This window comes from Acartia tonsa, chromosome 12 (genome assembly GCF_053477335.1).
Source record: "Acartia tonsa isolate MP-2025a chromosome 12, ASM5347733v1, whole genome shotgun sequence".
NCBI classification, from domain to species: domain Eukaryota; kingdom Metazoa; phylum Arthropoda; class Copepoda; order Calanoida; family Acartiidae; genus Acartia; species Acartia tonsa.
The window spans coordinates 47,874,385-47,879,356 of record NC_137271.1 but is presented as its reverse complement, the minus strand read 5'-3'; the positions used below and the strand labels follow the sequence as shown (position 1 = coordinate 47,879,356).

The 4,972-nt window shown below is 32.5% G+C and overlaps 1 protein-coding gene across 1 annotated transcript in view; it reads right to left on the bottom strand.

The window, feature by feature from the left end:
- The window catches only part of LOC145333388 (uncharacterized), a 10,959-nt gene extending 10,509 nt beyond the window's left edge, over positions 1–450 (bottom strand). Inside the window, exon 1 of the mRNA XM_080178505.1 lies at positions 358–450. The gene's annotated coding sequence lies outside the window, so the exon portion shown is untranslated. The remainder of the gene's footprint in view (positions 1–357) is intronic.
- Positions 451–4,972: the final 4,522 nt, after the last annotated feature.

Here is a 4,972-nt window from a genome sequence, read left to right as displayed (position 1 = left end):
CATTTTCTTTAACACTCAATATTTCTGTCTGTTTGTCCGTCTGTCTGTCCGTCTTTTTGTCTGTCCGTCTGTCTGTTTGTTATTTGTCTGTCTGTCTGTCTTTTTGCCTTTTTTTCTGTCTGTTTGTTCGTTTGTCTGTCTGACCATCTGTCCGTCTGTCTGTCTGTCATATATGAATAATCAACCTATACCTGAAATCAATTGAGTTACAAAAATGATCTCAATTGTACTTGATATTGTAAAAACCCCGTTTCTTTAACACTCAATATGTTTGTCCTTCTGTCTGTCTGTCCATCTGTCTGTCTGTCCATCTGTCCGTCTGTCCATCTGTCTGTCTGTCATAAATAAATAATCAACCTGAAATCTACTGAATTCCAAAAATGATCTCCATTATACTTGATATTGTAAAAGCCCCGTTTCTTCAACTCTCTCTCCAACTGCTGCGACTCAACTAAACAGTAAAGAATAATACAGTAATAGATATAATATATGTGGATATTATGACACTAGAAATATTGTCGTCAATTTAGGTTGCTAAAATGGACATCACTTATTGGTTAGTTCATTCATTCAGTAGAGGGGATGGGGTAAAGAGAGTGGATGGTGGTATTGTTATTTTAGCCCACTGCGAATTTCACTTTATTAGAGTACATGATAATCTAGTGCAACATCCAAGTAATAATATAATGATAATTATAGCATAACATAAAATAACAAGATAATTTGAAACAACCACACTTTACTTTTAAACTAAAATTTAACAGGGATATAAAGGGAAAGACAATTGCCAATAAATTTATGTTCATCCCCATTGATGATGCACAAAATTACCCTTTTTTCAATTACAATTAGAGTTTAAAACTTAATAAACAACAATCAATCAAAATTCATTAAAAGTCTCCAAAGTTCTAAATCCACTGTTATGTTAAGTGTCCAATCTACAAAAGGGTTACTTTTGTGTATCATCATTGGGGATATACATCAATTTATCGGCATTTGTCTTATCCCTTTAGATTCCTGTGTTGTATCTTTTAACATTAAAACATTTTGTTAGATTCCTTTATTTTCTATGTGATTAAGTATAAGTTTGTAGACTGAATTGTGGCTAAAATAAGGATGACAACATCCATAAGTAGCAACGCACAAAAAAAAGAGAATACGCAAAAACCCAAAGTAAATCACGAAACTTTTGAAGAATGAGGCTTATGTCTTTTAAAGCATTACCAACATATAAAGCATGTATCAAAGGAATCTTCACTAAAAGATTCTTCAATAGCAGGCGACAAAATCATAATAGCGAACTGACGAACAGACAAAGTGAATTATAGAGAAGCTTCACTACTTAAAAGTATATAGTAACAGCCGCATAAAGTGTCAAAGATATTTGACAGCTTTTGCCGCAACCATTAGCTTGTTTCAGAGACGTCCAATGGAAGAATACCATCCCCCCCCCCCGCATGAATTTAATTTTTAAGTTTTTACCCCCAAAATTTTAATTTCCAATTGCATCCCCCCCCCCCCAAATAAAAAGATTGGACTTCCTTGTCTTCTTTGTCTTTATACAGTCTGTTCAACTGCTGTTATTTTTAGGGCCCTTACTTTTGATTTATCCCAATGAGGGGAGAGGGCATAAGCCTGTCAATTACACTGGTACCCAAAGTTTTACAGCCAAGTTAACCTATTCGTTAGCAAAAAAACTTGGATATTGAATTTTGATGGGTTGAAACCCAACTAGCAGTGTATAAAAGGGGTAATTTTGTTTACCATCATTGGGAATTTAAATCAATCCCATGTGTGTATTTATTTAAACTTTATAAAAGGTATAAATCTCTATTATTGACAGAATAATCTCAAAACTTTTACTTGTCTTTAATCAATTATGATTCTTTTTATAACTAAATAGTGTAAAAGCAGGAGGGGGGGGGGGGGAGGGGACATTGAAATGTATTTTACACTGACATCCAAACTATTATAAATACGTTCTTTGGCTTGAAAACATTGGGTACTTTGATTGAATTTTGATTGGTTTGTTCTAAAATAGTAGTGTCTAAACTTATCAACGAATAATTATGATTAATAGGGTAATTTTGATTGTCCATTGTCTTATCCCTTAAGATCCCTGTATATAAAAGTTATTAAATACCCCCAGGGGGCTATTTATAATAGTTATCAGATTGTTTGATCAGCTGAAATAAATTTCCTATTCGAGCTCTAGTTTCCTAAAGTGTACAGCAGATAACCCAATTATTGCAGACCCTATTTTCAGCGACTCCGGTCAAATGGAAAAGCGATTTAATGTATAAACGATTTATACATTATACATTCAAAAATTTTAATTTTTCAAATTTTGATTTTTTTTGATGTTTGAAGCTTTTTTAGCTAGTAGCAAATATTGAGATAGGACGCGGAAGCTACGCACACTTTCGGAAACTAAATTCAGTTCATCGATTGTTTAATAACTTATAACAAGGATGACAACATCCATAAGAGCGAAGTTCAACGAACATTTATAGATCAAGAAAAATCGATGTGTAATTAATGGATGCATCACATTTTCATGTACTCTAATAAAGTGATACTTACAGCTGGCTAAATTAGATAACAATAACCCCCATTCACCCTTTTTACCCAAATCCCCTCCCCTCCTACTTTATGAACAAATTGACCAATAAATGAGGTCCATGTTAGTAATTAGTATTAGATTTTTCCTTGTCAATATATCAATTTGGCAATAATTTCATATTTCTATTGCTATTCGTTACTGTAGACTTTTGACTGACATACAGACGGACAATGTAAATTACATTCCAAATTCTCAATGGTACGGAGAATCAGAGCTGAGTAAATTTCTTTTCCCCCATAGCGTTACAGACTGACGGATAGACAAAACAAAGTGAATTATAGAGTAGCTTCGCTACTAAAAAAAGTTATAATTATTGTCAGATATATATGACGTATCAAAATATAAAGAGTTGCTAAACAATTATTTATATCAAAACAAGGATTACAACATACATAAATGCGAAGATTTAAAATTAGAAAAAAGGACATTCGAACCATTACACTTGTAGAGTGTCTTAACTGAATAAGATGAATATAATGTATAAGATGTAAAATTGTAAGTAAGTTTGTAGCAAAACTGTAAAATAATGGATACTGTTTTAGGACACACTTACATTTTTAGAACTTTTTAAAAAGACCGTAGCACACTTGGGTTTGTATTCTCCTTAAAAACAGCCTAAAACCAAGACAAAAATACAGAAAAGGAAGGGACATTGGACTGTTTTTTTGGCCTTGTAACAAGTTCTAGAATTCGCTTGCCAAAAACTTTGGGAACTTAAATAGCAATGTACAAAAATTTCACAACGATCGTAATCTAAAGAAGGGATAGTTTTGTATATCATAATTGGGAATGCATTATAATTTTTTGTCCATTGTCTTATTCCTTAAAATCCCTAAACATTTTTCATTGTTTTTTTTTGTTTTTGCTTATGCTTGTAATAATATTGATTTTAAAGATAACAACAAAACGCATATAGCTAGAGTTTGTGTTTCACAATGGATATATTATTACTTGGATGTTGCATGTACTCTGATAAAGCAATGCTTGCAGCTAGCTAAATTAACGATACCCCCTTTACTTTTTTCCCCTTACACCCCTGTACTGAATGAAACTCACAAATAAAAGAAATCCATATTACAAAGCTAAATTGACGACAAATTTTCCCTTGTCAATATATCCATGTATATCCTATATCCATTTGTTTTAAAATAGTTTTAACAAGAATGACAACATCCATAATAAATATTCAACAAAACGAACGGTCAGACAAACGAACATTTATAACAAAAAAGCGTATCAAAGTATAACTGCCTGAACAAAAAACATATAAATGAAAACAAGGATGACAACATAAATTTCTTGCTACGCTTTCTAAGTCGTAACTAACTACTACAGGAATCACCATGGAAATTTTGAAATCAGAAGTACAATTCTAACATAGTTGAATTAACGAATAGAGCTGACCGTCACAGACGGACGGACCTATCCTAATTATAGAATACTTAGCATGCCTTAAATGTTAACAGAATCGCTACAATAATATATATCTTTTTTGTCAGCCATGTGACGTCACAAAAATGAGGGATTAGCCATTTATTTTTTAAGGGGGTTTTCTTTCCAACTTCTCCTCTCATCTCCCTCATTTTTATGACGTCACATGGCTGAACTTTGAGACACTTTGTCCAGCTACTTTATAAAATAAAAAAACACTAAAATTCATAATGCTTATGGACCCCTAAACGTTACAGAATCACTAAAATAATATATATCTTTTTCGTATGTTTGTCTTTCTCTTAGTTGAGAAAATAGTTTAAAACCACCACAGGACCAGTAGGTATATTCCCTGAAGAGTAGAATCCAATCGGTTCAGTGGTTACCGAGACCTTAAGGGACGGACAGACAGACAGATGGACGGACGGACCGACAGACAGACAGACATCAAGCTACTTTGTATTATAGATATATTTTTCTGTATGTTTGTCTTTCTCTCAGTCGCACAGTGGGAAGTCAAAAACGCAAATTATAAAAACAACAAAAATGACAACAATAGATATAGAATACGTGGTTATATTTTCAGGGGTAAAATTTGTCGCCAATTTTGGTTCTAAAATTGGCCAGTAGGAGAGGAGGGGGTGTGGATGGGAGGTATCAATATTTTAGCCAGCTTCGAGTATTACCTTATTAAAGAACATGAAAATCTAGTGCAACATCCAAGTAATAATATATCGATTATGACAACATTCTTAGGTTAAACAAAATTATTTCTTCTGTAGATAAAAATTATTTGATTAAAACGTAAATGAAAACAGTTTGGAACTAAGCAATTCGATCGAATTTGTAAAGCTTTTTAAACAATGAAAACATAACTTGTATTTTTTTAAAAATTTTTAGAATGAAAATAATACTTAT